The following is a 21,224-nucleotide window of genomic DNA, read 5'->3' on the forward strand; positions in this document are numbered from 1 at the left end:
TCTTCCATCTACAATAAAAGGGAACAAGAAAATGTTCAAAATGTTGTTTATGAATTGATTGTACTTTATTCTTTTTTAAACAAAACTTTTAAATCTTTGAGTTTTAACTCCAGAACCAGTCTCTTTTTAAACAAATACTGTTATTTTTTGAAAGGTTTCTTGACACATGATAACCTTATTTGCAGCTATCTCTTACATATTGATACACATTGCTACAATGAATAAAAAAAAAGTCATTTTACATCATAAATAACATTTCCACTTCTTTACTAGTACTGTTTACTATGTGAATCCCTTAAACTCCTCTTCCTAGTTATCCCAAAATATATGTATTTTATGATGCTTATTAAATAAATGTGTCCTTAAATCAGTATTTCACATTCCTTAAATAAGTATTTGACAATTGTACTCCTATGAAATAGTTATTCTAACCCAGATATTCATATAAACTTTTAAAAAAAAAACCCACTTAATACATTAGTACCAGGCATGTATAGATACTAAATTGTTCTACTCAGTATACTCTTCTAAAGAAAAATGCTACACTCAAGTATCTATGATCTGGATTTCTGTGTAGCTGCTACTTCCTAATAGGTGATAAACTGTCTCCCTGACCTCCCTTAGTACCCTGTCAAGAAGGCATCTTCATTTTACATGAAATAAGTAACTAACAGAGCAGATCAGATGCTGCTATGAGCTAAATAAATTTCTTGTGTTAATTAAGTACCCAGCTCAGGTATTTTATAGTACCAGGAAACAGACTAATCAACACCCAACCCAACATTTCCGAATAACAGCTTCTACAGCACTTAAGTATCTCATTAAACTACTATTTTGCGTAAGTACTTTAATATAATAATAGCTAACTCTATCGCTTGTCCCCTTCCCTTAGGTTTGTTTTGTTGACTTTCAAACCCTTTTAGTCTAAAAGTAATTTTAACTGCATCAAAACATTACTGTTCCACCAAATTGTGGCATACCACAATTATTTTGAACCCTCAAAACACAACATGAAAAACTAAACCAATAGTGGAGAGATATCAGCCACTGGATGAGGATGCAGCTAGGAGGCAGAGTACTAGCCTAAGACGGAGGGAGCAAAGAGGGGAGAAAATGGAAAAGAAAACAGTTTGCAGTATCTGGTGTAGAAAAATATCTTAATTAAAAAAGTCAAGTTTAGTGAATCTTGTCTATAATCTCAACACTGGGAGGCTGAAGTGGAAGGATCACCAATTCAAGGCCAACAAAGACTGGGGAAGGAGGGAAGGATGGTAATGGGGGGTTGTCTTGTGTTCTGATTTGGGAAGCATGCTACAGGTCTAATACCGTCCAACATACATTAAGCCTCTCCCCTAGCCCTGACTCAAGGATTTACAAATTAACAAAACTATAGAATATATAATATATAACACAAATAAATAAATCCTTTAATCCCAGATCTAGGAGACAGAGATAGATGGATCTCTGTGAATTCAAGGCCACCCTGCGCTACACAGTTCCTCGTGTTGTGCTGACCCCCAAACATAAAATTATTGTTACTACTTCATAACCATAATTTTGCTGCCGTTATGAATTTTAGTGTAAATATCTGATATGCAGGATATCTGATCCTGTGAAAGGGTCATTCAACAATGCCAAAGGTTCACAACCCACAGGTTGAGAATCAGTGTGCTAGAAAAAACATAAGCAAAACACTTCAAGACAGGAGTGGGCAAGGATTGTTCTGAAAGGGCCTACAATAGCACTGGAAATAATCCCAAAATGTGATAAACAGGATCATAAGAAAGTAGGAAGTATCTGCACAACAAAAGAAACAATCACTGAAATGAAAAGAATGCTTCCAGAATTGGGAGGGGAATCAATGCCAACCTCATGGATTTAACATTTAAACACCAAAACATCCAAATCATCCAATTATCTAATGAACTAAATAAACAGTTCAAAAAAAAAGTGACCAATAAATGCTTGCAAAAAAGCGTTTGCCATCCTTGTCAGTTAAGAATATTCAGGAAACAAAGGACAACACTAGCTAAAATTTTAAAAAAGCACAACTCTTACTCATTGATGCTATGAATGTAAACATGTACAGCCACTATGGAATTTTGCATGGAAGATCATCAAAAATAGAAACACCCACCAAAAAATAAATAAAAATTAAAAAAAAAAAAACAGGTCTTGAAAAGAGCAGAGTTACCACTACCCCATAACCCAATACCACTCTCAACTATACTCCTAAGTCAACATGCCAAAGAGATACTTACTGGTCCATGTTTACAGCTATCCTACTCACATTAGTGAAAAATAGAACAAGCAATGATGTCCATCAACATAACAACTGAAAAATTATAGTACATATACACAGTGGAATTTTATGCAGTCAGTCATTAACAAAATTGAAATGACAATTGAAGGAAAATGGATGCAACTGAAAATCATTATGTTAAGTGAAAAAGAAAACACACAGTGTTTTCTTCCATACATGGAACGTAAATGAGTGTGTGTGTGTACACATGTGTATTCACAGGTCATCAAAATAGAAAGGGAATCAAGAGATAGAAAGAAGAGATCTCAAGAAAGCAGGAAACAAGGTAATAGATGAAATTAAAAAAATGAAAGGGAAAACTAGAAGGAAACCAGTAGAGAGAGAGAAACGGGGAAGTAGTGAGAAACAGGAGCAAGTGAGCAGACAGACACACGATAAAACTTAGCATTTTGTATTCAACCTTAAAAAAATAAAAAATTCCAAGCCCAACAACAAATAAAAGAGAATGTGCCCTATCAAGTTTAAAAACATTTCTATCATCCCAAAAGAGAAACTACTCCCTCTCAGCTTAACAGCTTCCCAGTGTTCCTCTTCCCTAGCCACATCCCCTAGAAAAAGTCATCACTGTGTTCCTTCTCTCATCTCCCCACTTATCCATCTGTCTCAAACAAGAGAAAAGGAGAGAACCTTAGACTGTCCTCTAACAGGCCTCCCTCCCTCCTTCCCTCGCATACACACACACACACACACACACACAGAGAGAGAGAGAGAGAGAGAGAGAGAAAGAACAAGAACATAACATTTTATGTAGAGACATAAAAACAGAGAATTGAATTATATCTCCCTAAGAAACTCACTTTATGTGCAAAGACATAGAAAGTATAAGTGTCTTTTTCCATAAAATAGGGAAAAACATGCCACACAAATAATACTCAAGAAAGTTAGGGTAGCTTGTTAATATGAAATGCATTTTTAAACTTACTTTAAAGCTTAATTATATTGGCTTCCCTGATAGTTAATTTTACTACTTCTGTGGCAGTTTTAGGATTTTTTAAAAATGTATATGGCTGTTCTGCCCATGTAAGTCTGTGGATCATGTGCCTGGTGCCCACAAAGACCAAAAGGTAGCAGCCCTGGAACTGTAGTTATAGCTGATTGTGAGTCACCATATGAATGCTGAGAATTGAACCCAGGTCCTCTGAAAAAGCAGCCATCAGAAGTTCCTGCCCTCTGTTATCAGTTTTGAAGCAATAAAGACGAGTACTGTTCATGTACCACACTCACGTATGTCGCTGTCTAAGTACATGTTCTTATAGACATACAGTGCATTGCACTAAGTCGCCCTACCTGAAAAGTTCTTTCACAATAAGGGCTCAAGAAAATGACGGCTTACAATTTTTCTTGACGTTATTAAAATTTACTCTCCATTACAACACTGGCTTTATAAAAATATTTTACCGATTATCAGCCATATATAACAGTGCCACAACTGTATTTACAACAAAATACCATATATAATTTATAAATTTCATTGCTCTGGGAATCATATAACTTTTTCTCTCATACAATACATTGGAAATAAAGACAATGTAGATTAAGATACGGTACCCTTTTTTGACATGGAGTTAGAGAAACACAATACAGAAAATAACAAAAATGCATATACAAGTACCAAGTGTGAGATACAGGTAAGGAGTTTCTAAGAAATTCAGAAGGGAGTAACCACTGACTTTAATAAGAGTAAAGGAGGGCTAGAGATATGACTCAGTGGTTAGGAGCATTGCCTGCTCTTCCAAAGGTCCTGAGTTCAATTCCCAGCAACCACATGGTGGCTCACAAAAATCAATAATGAGGTCTGGTGCCCTCTTCTGGCCTGAAGACATACACACAGACAGAATATTATATACATAATAAATAAATAATTATTTTTTAAAAAGGTGTAAAGGAAAAGTATTCTAACACATTTTCAGAAATAATTCAATCAAATGTGCTTAAGAAAGCAGTAGGTACAGGTGAGAGAGAGAAAGAGAGAGGGGGGAAATGGAAAGTCCTAGTTTTGAGATTAACACAGCAGCAAGCAAGGGAAAACAAACTACAGAAAACTAGTTAGAGAAAGAAAGAACACTGGGTGACAGAAGAGCATCTGATTAAGATGATGCTTGGCAAAGATATGGACCATGATCTATCGTAGACCTAACCCTCACAAAAATCAACAAACCAGCAGCAAGTCTGTTCAATGCAATATGCCTACGGTTGTATCAGGCAAAGAGCCTCTTACATTAGAAGCTCACTGCAAACATAAAAATACCAACACTAATCATTGAAACACTGTGTTAAGGCAGTAAGTAGTTCTCAACCTTCCAAATGCTGAGACCCTTTAATAAAGTTCCTCATGGTGTGGCGATCCCCAATTACAAATTTCATAGTTACTTCATAATTGTAATTTTGCTACTGTTATAATTATATTGCAAATATCTGATATGCAGGATATCTGGTGTGCAAGCCCCAAAGGGACTGTGATCCACAGCTTGAGAACCACTGCCTGAAGGGATAAGGAGAAGTCTTTAAGTGTTAAAAGTCCCTGCCTTACAAGCACAGAGACCTGAGTGATTCTCAGATTTGTGTGTCGAGTGAGTGTATTACATTAAGCAAGAACTGTTAGGTGATGGTGGCACAGGCCTTTAATCCCAGCATTTGGAAGGCAGAGGAAGGCAATCTCCAAGTTCGAGGCCAGCCTGGTCTACAGAGTGAGTTCAAGGGCAGTCAGGGCTAAATAGCAAGACCCTGTCTCAAAACAACAACAACAACAAAAACCACACACACACACACACACACACACACACAAACACACACACACATAATAATAACATAACAGAAAGTCCTTGTTCCTGTATTTGTTTGAGATGATTAATAGAATGCATCTGCAACTGAGTCTCAAGTAGTTCTGAGGGAAAATGTTTACAGTAGATTTACAAATCTTCTGAAAGTTTGCATCTTAAATAATTCATTTAACTTTATTTTGTGTGCATAGGTGTCAAGGTTTCAGATCCCCTAGAACTGGAGTTACAGACAGTTGTGAGCTGCCATGTGGGTGCTGGGAATTGAAGCCGGGTCCTCCAGAAGAGCAGTCAGTGCTCATAACTGCTGAGCCATCTCTCCAGCCCTCAAAGTTTGCAATTTTTAAGTAACTTACAAAACTTACATCATCTAAAAGTGGTATGCAATCAAAGCAGTACTTTGGAACGCTGTTTCTCAACCTATCAGTCATAACCTCTTTAGGGGGCAGAAACCCTTTTACAGGGTCAAATATCAGATATTCTGCCTATCAAACATTTTCATTACAATTCACAACAGTAGCAAAATTATAGTCGTGAAGTGTTGCACAATTTCTAATTGGTCTTAATAATAAAAACCCGGAGTCAGATATTAAGGGGTGAAAGCTGAAAGATCAGAGAAGCAGAGCAGCCAGCCACTAGAGTTCTTACCACTACGAAATCCTTAGAACCAAGTGGACAAGAACCTGTCTCTACTGACTCCTCAGACTGAATGTCCTCTCTACAGAACCTCAGACTGGATCCTGTCTCCTCCCACTTCATATTTCTCTCTCCTCACAGCCCAATCACTTCCTGTCTCCACCTCCCTAGTTCTGGGATTGAGGGTCTGAGCCATCTTGGCTCTTGGCTGTTTCCCTTTTAGACTGATTCGATCTCAGGGTGGCCTTGAACTCACAGAGCTCCAACTGCAAGTCTCCTGAGTGCTGGAATTAAAAGTGTGTGCCACCACTGCCTCGCCTCTATGGCTAACTAGTATGGCTCTGCACTTTAATGTTCAGGCAAGCTCTATCTGTTAAAAGCACAAAGAAAATATCACACAGTGAAGTAGCAATGAAGATGATGCTATGGTTAGGAGTCACCACAACATGAGAAACTGTACTGTATTAAAGGACTGCAGCATTAGGAAGGTTGAGAACCACTGCTTAAGAGTGAACATTTTCACATGTTTTTTTCTTCTGACACTAGAGATTAAAAAAAAAAAAAAACTTGTACCTGTTAAGCAAGTGCTCTACAACTAAACTAAATCACCAATACTATTTTCAGTAACTTCTCATCTATGACCACCATAATCATCAGTTCCCCAATTACACTGGCCAGATTTCTTATTGCTATCAGCTACTATAGTAGGCAATGGAGATACATGGTATTTGCATCACAGAAATGTCTACTGAATGGCAATGGTCTACAGGTGGGAAGGACAACTGATAATAATGACTATTTATAGCCCAACATTAGATGGTCCTACATACAGATATGAAGCAGATACTCTAATATATTCAATCTCTCTAGAAACTCAAAAATAATTTCTATAATAGACTAATACATCTAATATTACAAAGCTACTGAATAGAATTTATGCAATATCTACAACTAAAAGGTGAAATATCTACAGTAACCTAACAGTAATTATTTGATTAACATTAGGTGTCTTCTCTACTGTGGATAACTTCTTAAACTGATTTCAGTTCTGTTAGAATTAGTAGAGCAATTACACAAACACCAATTAGAAAATAAACTTCAATTCCTACCTGCTCATTAAGCCATTGAGTTTTGTACTGCTATAGGGAACAAAAACAAAAGTGACTTTTAACCAGCTCCCATCCACATTTGACCTTACTGACTACACTCCCCTTGAGACTTCTCTGTGGCTTCTGTAACAACGCACTCAACTCCTGCTACTCTGACCTTCAGTGCTCTTTGGGAGCTCACATTCTTCCAGTAAATTTGTTAAGGCCACTGTGTTTCCATTCTAGGGCATCTCTCTTTTCTTCCTAGTTATTCCCACCCCTAGACAATTTCATGCATATCTATTGTTTCAATTATCTATTCAAGGTTTTTCATCTCCCCAGACTACTGCTAAAAGCCTCCAGATTTATCTTCCCATTCTCACTACTGCTGCCTCTCCTTCCATTCAAGACATATCATCAGAATGGCAGTCCTATCTACCCTACTGAACTACCAAAAATACAGCAAACACAACCTCTACAGGAACATTTTTTTAAAAGACAAAAAGACAGTTACATCACTTTGCTTTTATTCAAGGGTTTCTATATTAAAAAGTGACAGAGTCAAGGCCACAAACTGTCACTCTTCTTTTTATAAGGATTCCTGGGCTAGAGGGATGGCTCAGCAGTAAAAGGCATTTGTTATTCAATATTGAGGACCAGAGTTCAGATCCCAGCACCTATGGCAAGTGGCTCACAAACACCTGTAACAACAGTTTTGGCCTAAGCAGACACCCACAAGAACAGACACTCAGATACACATACATGTGTGCACATATAATAAGTAATAACAAAAACATGGACTCTATCTGAACGTGGTTTATACACACAAATGTAAATAATTTACTAAACTTTAAAAACGGTAATACTAGTTTTAATAGTTACAACAAAAATCATATGAATCCTCTAAATATCATTTACCTACTATAATGCTGGACACTGTTCAAATTTTTAGGAATAAAACAGTGACAAAATGACAAACCCTGGGCCAGTGAGATGACTCAGCAGATAAAGGCACTTGATGCTAAAGACTGGTGATTTGAGTTTGATCCCTAAGGTCCAAAATAAGAGAGAAGTCACTTCCTCAAGTTGTCCTCTGAACTTCATTCATGGGCTGTATTTGCAGATGTGTATACACATGCAATATAAGTAAATATAATATAAAAAGGATTAAGAAAATCTCTGTTCTCATAGAAGTTGCATTAGACTGAAAAAACCCCACAAAAGTCTTGTTAGTAAATTAACAATTGTATGTGAGAAAGTGATAAAATGCCACGGGGAAAACTGACATAAACTATAATGGGAAACATGGGGAGAAGGGAGGGGATGTTGATTCATTTTTTTTTTTTTTGGGATGTTGATTCATATGGAAGAGTTAGAGAACACCTCAGCAGCATCGGAGAAATGGGTTTGGAGAAAATGTAACGAGATGAAGTCAGACAAGAGACTTGAGAAACTTAAAGAGTTACGAGAAGGCCACAGTGAGAACTACAGACTCTACTAGACTAAGAAAAAAGCCTTTTGAGAAGGTAAGTAACACAATCTAATAATACAAATGGCTCATTCTGGCTGTTCAATGTTAAAGACTGTGGGCTCTCAAAGATAAGCAAGCGGTGTTGTTGTTTTAGGAAGTTATTTTCCAAGCAAGAGATGTTGGTATTTTTAAAATTCTCACACTGAAATTTTATTGTGCCATAATGTAAAAAGAAAAAAAAGAAAAGAAGCAGGGCAGTGGTGGCAGAGGCCAATCTGGTCTACAAGAGCTAGTTCCAGGACAAGCTTCAAAGTTACAGAGAAACCCTGTCTCGAAAAAAAAAAAAAAAAAAAAAAAAACAAAGAAAAGAAAGACACAATTCAAATGAAATTCTTAGGAATAAAATTCAAGTGATACCGGGTCTATTTTTTCTAGCGTACTTATTACTATTGTGCTGGGGCGGAGGGGACCACAGCACACACACTGACACCAGAGAACAGCTTCCATACTGACTGTTTTAACTCTCAGCTCTAGGGTTTCCTACAGTCACCACTGCTCAGACACAAAGTAAAAATTTGGAGGTAGGCAGTGGTGGTGCATGCTTTAATCCCAACACTCGGGAAGCAGAGGCAGGTGGATCTCTGTTGACCTAGAGGCCAGCCTGGTCTACAAACTGAGTTCCAGGACAGGCACCATAAATACACAGAGAAACCTTGTCTTGGGGGGAGGGAGTAGATTTTGGTTTGGGGACCAAAAAGATGGCTAAGCAGTTAACAATACTTTATGCTCTTCTAGAGAACCAGAATTCAGTTCCCAATACCCACATCTGGTGGTTCACAACTGCAGATCCTACACCTTCTTCTGGCCTCCATGGATATAGAAAAATAAAGAAATTTTTTTTAAAAAAAAATGATCTAGGCTTTAAAACTAGTACAACTGTAATCCCAGCACTTGGGAGGCAGAGGCAGGAAGACCACAAGTTCAAGGCCATGAACTTTACCTGATTTTCAGCAAAGTAAGGCAGAAGCAATTTACATCACTGAAAGACAGGAGCAGAAGTTGGGGTGGACAGTGTACAAGACTTTTTAACTAGCTTTTATTACCTGAACACACACCCCCTAGGTATGGTTTTACAGCTCTCTTGCACTGAAGTACCTAAAACGCACAGTGCTCCAGGCTGATGGATGGTTACCACTATACTTCATTACTAAAGGTATGGGACACATCAGCAGCAGCACGATAGGTGTACCTTATCCCTATCTGGCTAATAGGACGAGTTTTCATCCAATCAGTGCTCCAAGTATGATGAGAAAACTAAGTACCCCTGATAGGAGGCCTATAACCACATGAAGGAATTCCAGGAAGAAAATTCTTCTTAAAGTTTCTCTATAACACGTTTTTAAGGAACATAATTTTACATTTTCTTCTTTTGCATTTTTCTCCTCTGTTATATTGAAGAATGTCTTTTCAGACTGAGTGTATTTACAGAAGGGCAGCGTTCAAGTTTTACCCAACTGAAAACTTAAAATGTACTTCAATTTGAAAGGCAAAGTCCAGCCGGGCGATGGTGGCGCACGCCTTTAATCCCAGCACTCGGGAGGCAGAAGCAGGCGGATCTCTGTGAGTTCGAGACCAGCCTGGTCTACAGAGCTAGTCCCAGGACAGGCTCCAAAGCCACAGAGAAACCCTGTCTCGAAAAACCAAAAAAAAAAAAAAAAAAAAAAAAAAGTGAAAGGCAAAGTCCACTATAGTGAAAGTGAATGACTGTTTACTTATTTACAAGCACCGACAAACAAAAACACTAATGCAAAAGTGAAGCTACAGGAAGAACCGTTGATCTTTGAAAACCTGACTGCATAAACAAAAGGCAGATGAGTTCGTATTATCTTTGATAGTCTAGTATAGCACGAATCCAAAGATACTTTCAAAATTTCGTTTCCCCAGTGTGATTAGGTGAAATTAACAATAACTTTTTCCTTCAGGTTTTAATAGCAAAACAGTGAAATGGTCAGGCCAAGTGCAAAGCAGGATAGAAACGACTTGGTCTGGAGAGGCAGGATTACAATTAAAATTTTACTGCCAGTAAACTACAAAGGCCAAGAATCTACTACCTTCAGTGTTTTGCTGTTGTGGCAAACAGCCATGCACGAGTTATCGTTTCCTTGAAAACGAGAAAAATACACGTATTAATATGCCTTTCCCAAAATTCGGAGAAAACTGCCCAAACTGGAGGAGCTTCTATTAGTCAAGGCATACTAAAAACTTCATCAGTTTTGCCTACATGTCTTAAGTCACGCTAGCATAAGGACGGTGGTCAATGTAATCCAAAATGAATGAAAAAAGCTGTGATCAGACATCCTAAGAACGGCATTTTACACAGTACAACTAATGTGTAAAACTTACATTATGCATTGTTTACTACATCACACACGAAGACGGCTAACTATATACTAATGTAAATACGGCATTGTATATATTGACACATGGACATCTTAACTCGCCATTTCAATCTGGGGATGTTTTCATCAATCACAACCAGGTGTCTTTTCAATTAAATTTTCAGAATAACGTGCAGACGACCTGGCACAAAAATCCCTAAGTCTAAAGCGGGGTGAGCGATTACTTTAGTTTTGATCTCTCGGCCGGGGAGTCCGTCGGCAGCCCGGGCAGCGGGTTTAAAAACGAGGCGGGGTGGAGGTGGGGGAGGTGGGAGGCGGCAGCGGAGGGCATCTGAGGGAAAGGCCGAGCTCCGGCTCTTCCTCAGTCAGGCGCTGGGGAGGTCACAGCGCAGTGAAGTTTGGTTTCACTAGCGGGCTGGGAGGTTCGGCGATCGACGCGCACTCCGGGGTAAAGCGGCCAGCCTGGGAGCGCCCGGAAGCCCGGCCGACACGTTTCCACTGGGGGTGGGGGAGCGGCTGCGGCCCTGGCCTGGAGCCCCTTCCTGGCTCCGCCGAGGCCCGGCAGCCCGCGCCTAGGCCCCGCGCACGCACGGGACCTCCACCCCGCGCGGCCGCCGGCGCTGCCCGGGGCCGCGGCTCCAACTTTGCTCGCAGCGCCAGGCGCCGCCCGAGCCGCGCGCGAACCCCAAACTTTGCCCGCCCTCCCGCCGCCCGGCCCGCGCCCCAGCTCGCCCGCCAGCCGCGCTGCGCCCCAGCCCCGTCCGTCTTTTCCCCGGGCCGGCCCCGTGTTTACCTCAGGCCGAGGTCCAGGCGTTGCTCCGGCGGCCGCGCCAGCGCAGGAGGCCAGCTCTCCCGTCAGTCAGTCCGCCGCTAAGTTCCGCACCATGGACTCGTCCGAGCCCGCGGGTTCAGCCGGCCCGGTGGGGAGCACGCAGCCACGAAGCCGTGGACCCGGACAGCGCCGCTCCGCGCCGCTAGCGCCACCGCCGCTCCCCTCCCCCGCCGTGTCGGGCGGCCTCCCCCCTCTCCCTCCCTCTCTCGTCCCTCCCTCCCTCCGCGGGGCTCAGCCGCGCCGCCACAGGTCGGCGCGCGGTGGTGACGACGCGGGCGGACCTGCCGCACGCTGGCTGCTCGCGGGCGCCGCAGTGCTAGACCGGACCTCCAGGGGGCGCCCGGAACTACGAAGGCAATGGACCGACGTGGTGGGCGGGGCACGCCGTGCGGCCCGAGAGCGGGAGCTCCGGCAGCGGCGAGTGGCTGAGGCTTCTGGGAAACCTTCCTCTCGCCCCGCCCCCGCTGCCGCCCGGAGCGCTGCGCGCCTGCGCAGCCCGCCCGCCTTCCCGGCCGCGCTCCGTGGTGGGCTTCCCGGCCGGGTCCGCGGGAACAATAAAGATGTCTCTGAGAGCCCACGGTCCTGGCTGCAGTAGCAGAGCCTGGGAAGAGTTCATGCGTTGTTGGCGCGGAGGCCGTATGCAGCCAGCTGCGGGGCGCACCTGCTGCGCACGTGCGCGGCGGCCCGCCAGTCCCGGGCATCCTCCCGCGTCCCGAGCTGGCGTCACCGTGGCTAGACGAGCACGGCTGGCTTTAAGCGCCTCCGCTCTAGGGTGGTGGCTTCCAGTCACTCTGCGACGTCCTGCCCTGGAGCATCCTCGGATCTTTTGTTTCACCCCGGAGGAGTTTTTTTTTTTTTTTTTTTTTTTTTTTTTTTTACTGGCTTCTCGTCGGTCGCTGGCTCTTTCGTCCCCTACCCCACGATCTTGCCTTTTCTCGTTGTACTCTTGCTGTCCACGCGCGCTGCTGTCCCCGGGTCACCTCGACCCGGGCTGTTCCCTCCTCTCTTCGAGCCAGCGTTCTCCCAGACTGCTGCTTGCCACGTCCCCAGCTCTCTGATCTGGGCGCTTCCCTAGCACCTTCATCGTGTGCTGCTTGCCTGCTCAGAGCCCGTCACGTCACACTGAAGAGTGCGATGGTGTCTCACCAAGCTCTTCACAGAGCCGAGCACCTACAAGGCACTGGGTAAAATGCTGCTGCAGGGATGCGTGAATGGCAGCCTTGTCTCTCCCAAAGTCTGCAGTTTTGCCGTGCGTTATCTTCATAGGAAGTTTGGGGATTTGATGGTGCTGCTGTTTGGCGGTTTTTGAGGGAGCAATGATCTAGGGGTGCTAAAATACTTTATTCTGATGAAACCGAACCCCTCTGAAGGACCTTCCCCGGTAGTAATGACAGTTAAGGCTGGTGATTGGGAGACTGTGAAAACCTGTTGAAAAGGTTACGTGACAGAATCAAGTAAAAGGCCCTGTTAACCATCCAACGGCTGAAGTTTAGCCTTCCTGTGTGCAGCCAAGCTCCGGAACCCATCCTAGAGAATCTTAGCTGGAGAGTAGCTCCTGGTGAAGATGTACAGTGCAATATTCTTTTGTATGTATTTTATATTTATGAATTTTCTGAGGCAGAATCTCACTATCCAACCCAATCTACCCTCAAACTCCTGCACTCCTGCTTCAACGTTATTGTTTGTGCATATGTCAAAAGAACATTTAACATTTATAGCCATCGTGTTGTGTAACAGCATCAAAAATGATTCCTCCTCCCTCACTAAAGCTGTCCTTTGACGACCTTCTCCCCATCTACAAAATACACTTAACAGAGGGTGCTCTCTAATAGGTCGTCTCTTGCTCCCCAAAAGAGACCATGTCTATTTCTATAGATAGTATTCTCTTTACTGTGTTTACATAATAAAAATGTGTTGTTTTCTTTGTTTTCAACTCTTTAAATTTATAATAAAGAGGGTCAGAGTTTTAAATAAAGAACGGACTATTAAATGGATGAATAAAGTAGATGTAGTTTGGCATACTTGTTAATATTTTAAATTTAAATAAATTAAAATAACTATAAAAAAACAAATGAGGGCTGGGGAGATAGCTAGTTAAGTAAAGCGCTTACCACACAAGAATGAGGATCTGAGCTTGAATCCCCAGGACCCATGTAAAGCCAGGCACCATGGCAGGTGTCTAATTCCAGTGCTCCCACAGTGAGGTGAGAAGAGCCCTCAGACACTCGCCTGTCAACTAGCCTATTCTTAATGACAACAGACCCTGCCTGCAGATCAAGAATCAGCACCCAGTGTTGTCCTCTGACCTCCACGTGTGTACAACGGGACACATACCTTCACTCACAGGGATTTGCACACACACAATTTAGTTTATTTGTATGTGTATGGGTGTTGTACCAGTATGTAGATCTGTACCACATTCTTTCAGTGCCCATGCAGGCCAAGAGAAGGTGTCAGATACCCTGTGGCTGGATTTGTAGATGTTATGAGCCACCATGTAGGTGCTAGGACTCACACCCAGGGCCCCTGGAAGAGAAATGCTAATAATTGGCCTGAGCCATATCTGCATCCGCCCACCAAAAGAAATTTGCTAAAAACTACAAATGATGCACATAAAAATATCTTCATCAAAATGCACAATTGTTCTGTTGCACTTTCCAGACAACTTACTTTCCGTAGCATAACAGACACCCATAACAACGTCTTTGACGATGAATGCAATGTATCGATCTTGACAGTTTTATCAGAAATAATAGCTATACTTTGTCTTTTATTAATAGAATGCAAAATAAAATTCACATTAAGAGAAGAAATCATAGTATAAAGACCTTGGAATAAGTGAGAAAGGGGTCACTTCAAATGCCTTTACAGTTTTGAACAAATAACATCATGTTTTTTCCTCTTCAGTTTTTAGATAATAGAGGAAGTTTTAAATTTAATGTCCATGGCATGTTTGCATCAGTAAAATTGACAAATTCAAAGGCATACAATTAAGACTCGTGAACAGCACATGGTCAAATATGTAATGTCCATATAAGAAATGAAGCAAATGCTACAAGGAACAGTTATAGGAATTTTCACAAAATAATACAACTTTACTAAAGCCATTATTCCACTCATGAAAGATGAACCACCACATACATACAGTCTCTTACACTGATCAACATAGCCAGACACAGATGGAGTCAGGGTGTGTCCCATGAGCATTCTCCATTGTGGTCAATAAAGCAAGCCCTCCAGAGCACTGGCAAAGACTCAGAAATGACTATACCCTGTGTGATACTGTTGTGGAATATTCTTTATGTTAAGATGTGTTACATCTGTTTATGCTGTGGAACATTTGTCTCATGATGCAAAGATGGGTTGCATTCTTTAAGCTGCATTTGTTTAACCCTGTGAGGCTGTGTTACGTTGCCTGCCTAAAACACCTGATGGTCTAATAAAGAGCTGAATGGCCAATAATGAGGCAGGAGAAAGGATAGGGGGGGGCTGGCAGGCAGAGTGTACATAGAAGGAGAAATCTGGAAGGAAAGGAGCAAGAGAACAAGAAAAGGAATGTTGGCGAATATTATCATAAGGTGTGTTGCTTTTGTTTATGCTGCATTTGTTTAACTCTGTGAAGCCTTGTTTCTTTGCCATGATTCTTTGCCTGATGGTCTAACAAAGAGCTGAATGGCTAATAGCAAGGCAGGAACAAGAATAGATGGAACTGGCAGGAGACACAAGGAAGAAGAGGAGCAAGAGAATAAGGAGAGGAGGATGCTAGGGGTCAGCCATCCAGCTACACAGCAAGCCACACAGAAAGAAGTAAAGAAAGGTATACAGAAATAAGAAAGATAAAAGCCCAGAGGCAAAAGATAGGGTAATTTAATAAAAACTGGCAAGAAACAAGCTAAGGCTGGGTATTCATAACTGAGAATAAGCATCTGTGTGTGTGATTTATTTAGGAGTTGAGTGGTAGGCCCCTCAAAAAGCCAAAAGAGTAAAATATCACACAACATGTATTAGTCCATGATGTAAAGATAAAGATTGTCAAACAGTGGGACAAAGACATCTTCCAAGGCAAGCAAAGCCAGTTTGCTATGTCAAGTTCTTGATTGCCCTGAGAATGTAACAACCAAAGCCCTACTGTTATTGACCAACTAGTGAACTATAGGCAATGCATTGGCCATCAGAATGAAATCTTGGCTGCAGAAGATACAGGTTTCTAGAGACATCCCAACTTAAACCAAAGGCCCAAAGTTGTGATCCACAAGAGAACACACAGCATTTGACTCTCTGCTCCTGGTTATTTGGTTAAATACTTTTAAAGTTCCATCCATTTTCCTGCATTTTTGTAGTGCTTTCTTTACAGCTGAAGAAAATCTCATTGTGTGTACGCAACACGTTTTCCTTGTCCGGTCACCACTTGATGGACATCTAGGCTCTTTCCGTGTCTTAGCTTGTGTGAACAAAGCAGCAGTAAACATGGTTATGCCAATATTTCTGAAGCAAGACAGAGTCCTTTGCTCATACGCCAAAAGAGGATGTATTACTGTGGCTTCAGGCTGTGGCCCGGCTATTCCAACAATGACTATTTTCTGGTGGAAAGGCCACGAATTCAGTAGGTGTTCAGTCCGAAAGCCTGGATGTCTCAGCTGTTCTTCAGTCTTTATTGGAATCCTGAAGAATTAGGTTCTAATTCCCGCAAAGTAACACCTCGGCATATGACCTTGCCAGTAAAGGGTGAAAGTAAGGAGGCGACCACCAAGAGCTTCCTTCTTCCATGTGCCTTTAAGTAAGCCACAAGAAGGAATGACCAGATGTAGTGGTATTTCATTTGTATTTTAATAAATAAAGCTTGCCTGAAGACTAGAACACAAAACAACCACACTAGTCAGCCATACAGACAAAGCAGTGGTGGCCCACACCTTCCTCCAGCAGCTACACTAGTTACCATAGAGACGTGGTAGTGGTGGTGCACACCATTAATGCCAGCATTGGAGAGGACTATAAGGCAGGATGAGACGGGAGCATGTTTTCTTTCAGTCTGAACATTTCATAGAGGTAGAGCTCTCTAGTGGCTTGGCTGCTTTGCTTTTCTGATATCTGTCTCTAGGTTTTTATTTTCTGATATCTGTTTCTGGGTTTTATTATTTTCTGATATTTTATTTTCTGATATTTTATTCTATTTTCTGATATCTGTCTCTAGGTTTTTATTTTCTGGTATCTGTCTCTCGGTTTTTATTTATTATTTTCTGATATCTGTCTCTGGGTTTTTATTATTCATGCTACAATCAACCTTTTTTTGCCACAAGTTTTAAACAAACTTTTTCTCTCTTTCGAATCTTACAGGGTTTTTGGTTGTGTTTGTTTGTTTGTTTGTTTGTTTGAGACTGGATTTCTCTGTGTAGCCCTGGCTGGCCTAGAACTCACTCTGTAGGACCAGGCTGTTCTTAAACTCAGAGATCCGCCTGTCTCTGCCTCCTGAATGCTAGGATTAAAGGTGTGCCCCCACCACCTGGCAGAATTTTGCAGTTTTTAACCTTCCCCCACCCCCATGTCCTACAGGTTCATGGGGTGGGGTCTGTGGATTACATTCCATCAGGGGCTCCAGAGAGGTCACTGACCTTCAACGGGGGACGTTTTGGAGGTGGCAAACTCTGAGAACTAGCACATCTGTAAGAACATAGACATCTTTTCATTTCTTTTTTTTTTTTTTTTTTTTTTTTGGTTTTTTTGAGACAGGGTTTCTCTGTGGCTTTGGAGCCTGTCCTGGAACTAGCTCTGTAGACCAGGCTGGTCTCGAACTCACAGAGATCCGCCTGCCTCTGCCTCCCGAGTGCTGGGATTAAAGGTGTGCGCCACCATCGCCCGGCATCTTTTCATTTCTTAACTGTTTTTAGGCACACAAAACTTTTCTGTTTTTCTGGGCTGTTTGTTGGGTGTGTCCAGTGACCAAGAGCATGATATGGCTTCAGAATAATGCTTGGCATTTTAGTTCAGGGGCACTGTGTTTATTAAGCCAGGAACCACAAAAGTACAACGTCAGGTACAGGAAAGGGGGGGCATGGTGACATTTGCTTTGACTATACATTCAGCAGGTATTTTGGTTATACATCTGGTCAGGGTCAGGGTCATTGAAAGTCCTGAATGTGTTGACAAGGTTCAGGGCGTTTAGGGGATGAAAAGCTCCTGTGCAGATACAAATGGAGGCAGGGTGAGATCAGGACAAAAGAGCATAACCTCCATCACTTCAGCACCCGTTCTTTCTAAAAACATGTGTCTTGTAAAATTTATCTACTTTCTAGATCTATCAATTTCCTGAACATTGCACCGTTTCATTTTTCTTTACAAGTAAGTAAAATGTCATTGTGTATTTTACCGATGAAACTACTGTGGACTGCAGTAATTGTCTTGTGATGATTCTCGTCACATACATTATCGTTAAGTTGAAATCCCACGTCTTCGGTTATTCTGTTTGCAAAGCATGTGCTCATTTGGACGTCTTTGTGCATTAATTTTAGGAGAGTTAGAACTCTGTTGTGACAGGGGACTATAAGAGGTTGGATAATAGTTTTACAAACCAAGCAGGTAGCTGACTCAATTTTTGAACTGGCAATCATAGATGGGTCCACAGTGGTAGTACCAATAATACTACTTTTCCCACTGTTATTTAGAGAAAAAAAGCCTCTTAAATTTTCCACCCTTTCTTAAGTCTTTAACAGCTCCGTCTGTTGCACTTCATGTTTCGTCGGCTAGTCCAAGTTTAGTTTCCTTTCTCAAGCACATTTAATTGATTTTTTCTTAGTTTAGAATCCCCCAGGCTTGGCAGTGGCTCTGTTCTGATGTGTCTGGAAAAGATAATGTTCGAGATAAAGACGAAGACATAAAAATAACCTGCACAAAGCTAGAAAAGCAAACAAAACGGGAGGGATTTCCTTTCGTGAGCCTAACTCTGAAACTTCAGGGACCCAGCCAATTACTACCTTCCGGTGAAAGAATAGACACACTGCTACGTGGGGACAGGACAGAGAGGTGAGAGAGGCAAATGTGACAGATTGGGTTTTGGAAATACTCAAAGTCAGTTCAATGGAGAAAGAACAGACTTTTCAAAAAACAGTACACTATTAATTAGACATTCAAACTCCATTAACAGGGGGTGGATGTATTAGTTAGGAGTCTCCAAAGCAGTGGTTCTCAACCAATGGGCCATGACCCCACAGGGGTCACATACCCAATATTTTATATATCAGATACTTACATTATTATTCATAACAGTAGCAAAATTACAGTTATGAAATAGCAACAAAAATCATTTTATGGTTGGGGAGTCATCACAATATGGAACTATATTAAAGAGTCATAGCATTAAGAAGGTTGAGAACCACTGGTCTAGATGAACAAAACTTAGAGAGTGGATCTCTTTATATATAGATATATAAAAGGGGTTTATAAGAGTGACTTACAGGCTGTGGTCCAGCTAATTCAACAATGGCTGCCTACCAACCAACTGAAGGTCTAAGAGTCCAGTAGTTGTTCAGTCTGCAAGGCTGGATGTCTCGGCTGGTCTTCAGTATACTCTGGAATCCTGAAGAAGTAGGCTCTAACGCAAGGGGAGGAATGGATTTGCTAGTGAGGGCAAGTCCAAGCTGGTGAAGAGAGCAAGCTTCCTCCACCCATGCCTTTTATAATAGGCTGCCAGCAGAAGGTGTGGCCCAGATTGAAGGTGGATCTTCTCACCTTAAGGATCCAGAATCCAAATGGGTCTTCTTCCTTAAAATGATTTAATTAATAAAAAAAATCAGTCACAGGTTTGCCTAGTCATTTGGGCGTTAGTTAATTCCAGTTGAGATGTAGTCAAGTTGATGACCAAGAATAGTCATCCCAAAGGACAGTCAAATTGTGATATGTCTAGAGAAAGCAATATTGCTCAGATGTAAGAAGGAACAAAGTATGACCCATATGCTATGGCATGGATGAACCTTGAAAATGTCTGTGCTAAGCAGAATGGTGCAGACATGGAGGCCTTGCGTTTAATTATTTTGTCTAGGGTGTGAGATACAGATCTACTCTTATTCTTGTACGTGTGGGAAGCCAGTTTCCCCACCATTTTGTTGAAGAGGCTGTCTTTTGTAACACAATCCTAATCAGTCTTATTTAATAAAAACCCGGAGTCAGATATTGGGGTAAAAGCTGAAAGATCAGAGAAGCAGAGCAGCCAGTCACTAGAGTTCTTACCTCTCCAAATGTTCAGACTGAAGGGGCAAGATCCTGTTTCTACAAATACTTAGATTAAATGCCTTGAGCTTCTGTCTCCTCCCACCTTACATTCCTCTCTCCGCCCAGCCATGTCACTCCTGTCTCCACCTCGCTAGTGCTTGGATTAACGGCTGTGACTCTCGGGTACTGACATTAAAGGTGTGAGTCACCACTGCCTGGCTCTGTTTCTCTTTTAGACTGGATCAATCACAGGTATCCTAGGGTGGCCTTGAACTCAGAGATCTGTCTGCCTCTGCTTCCCAAGTGCTGGGATTAAAGGTGTGTGCCACCGTGGCCTGGCTTCTAGGCTAACCAGTGGTTTAGCTCTGCACACTGATCTTCAGGAAAGAATTATTTATTAGATCACAAACAAAATATCACCACAGTCTTTTCTTCAATAAATGTCATTGGAGTTTTGATGGAGAGTGTGTTGACTCTGCTTTCAGTATTGCAGCCATCCCCACAATATTAATTCTCCTAAGCCAGGAGCATAGGGCTGGAGAGATGGCTCAGCACTGAAGAGTACTGCCTGTTCTTCCAAATGTCCTGAGTTCAGTTCCCGGAACCACATGGTGGCTCACAACCATCTGTAATGAGATCTGGTGCCCACTTGAGGAAGAGACTTGGTCAGTCATCTTCATCAACTTAATCCATGAAACCCAATATGGACAAGTTCAACAAAACCACCATGTACGGGCTGCCCATGCATGCTTCAGCATTGCCAGGGCATAAATTTCATTCAATTCATTCATTCAAGCCAGGAGCATTGGGAGATCTTTTCAATTTCTGCTGCTTTCTCCAATCTCTTTCTTTAGCGCCTTGAAGATTTCATTGTTGAGTTCTTTCACCTTCTTGGTGATAGTGAGTCCTAGGTATTTTAATTAACTAATGTTACTATATGATTTCCTGCCCCTGGTTTCTTCTGACATATTCATTATTGGTATACAGAAATGCTACTACATCTTTATGAATTTTGATGTTGTATCCTACTATAATGCTGCAAATGTTTATTGGGTTCAAGAGTATGTTGGTTTAGTCTTCAATTTTTCAAACATAGGATCATGTACCATGTAAATAGGGGTAGGGTAACCTCTCTATTTCTACCCCTTTTATTTCTTTCTCTTTTTTTATTGCTCTAGCTAAGACTTCAGTAAATATTGGGCACTTTTGCCTAGCTCTAGAGTTTAGAGGCCACTCTCTCAGGATTTCACCATTTAGAATAACATTGGCTATAGAGATTACACATTAGGTATTGCGATTCCAAGTATCCTTAGGGACTTTATTACAAAGGGAAAATGAACCAATAGTTAGAGCCCTGGCTTCAGAGTTCCTGGGCTCTATCCGTGAACTGCACTGAGGTTGGCTTACCCACTGGCCTTAGGCTCAGTGCTATCAACCTCCAGAGTTGTTCAGACACATTCCAGCTGAAAGAGGACCATATCTCCGTATGTTCTTGC

General features: G+C 41.8%; 1 protein-coding gene across 3 annotated transcripts in view; it reads right to left on the bottom strand.

The window, feature by feature from the left end:
• The window catches only part of Scaf11 (SR-related CTD associated factor 11), a 45,512-nt gene extending 33,793 nt beyond the window's left edge, over positions 1-11,719 (bottom strand). For all 3 annotated transcript variants that reach the window (XM_041642527.1, XM_041642528.1, XM_041642526.1), the window contains exon 1: positions 11,488-11,719. The gene's annotated coding sequence lies outside the window, so the exon portion shown is untranslated. The remainder of the gene's footprint in view (positions 1-11,487) is intronic.
• Positions 11,720-21,224: the final 9,505 nt, after the last annotated feature.

Source organism: Microtus oregoni, unplaced genomic scaffold, assembly GCF_018167655.1.
Source record: "Microtus oregoni isolate MIOR12 unplaced genomic scaffold, Mior012 000077F_ref0000221, whole genome shotgun sequence".
NCBI lineage: Eukaryota > Metazoa > Chordata > Mammalia > Rodentia > Cricetidae > Microtus > Microtus oregoni.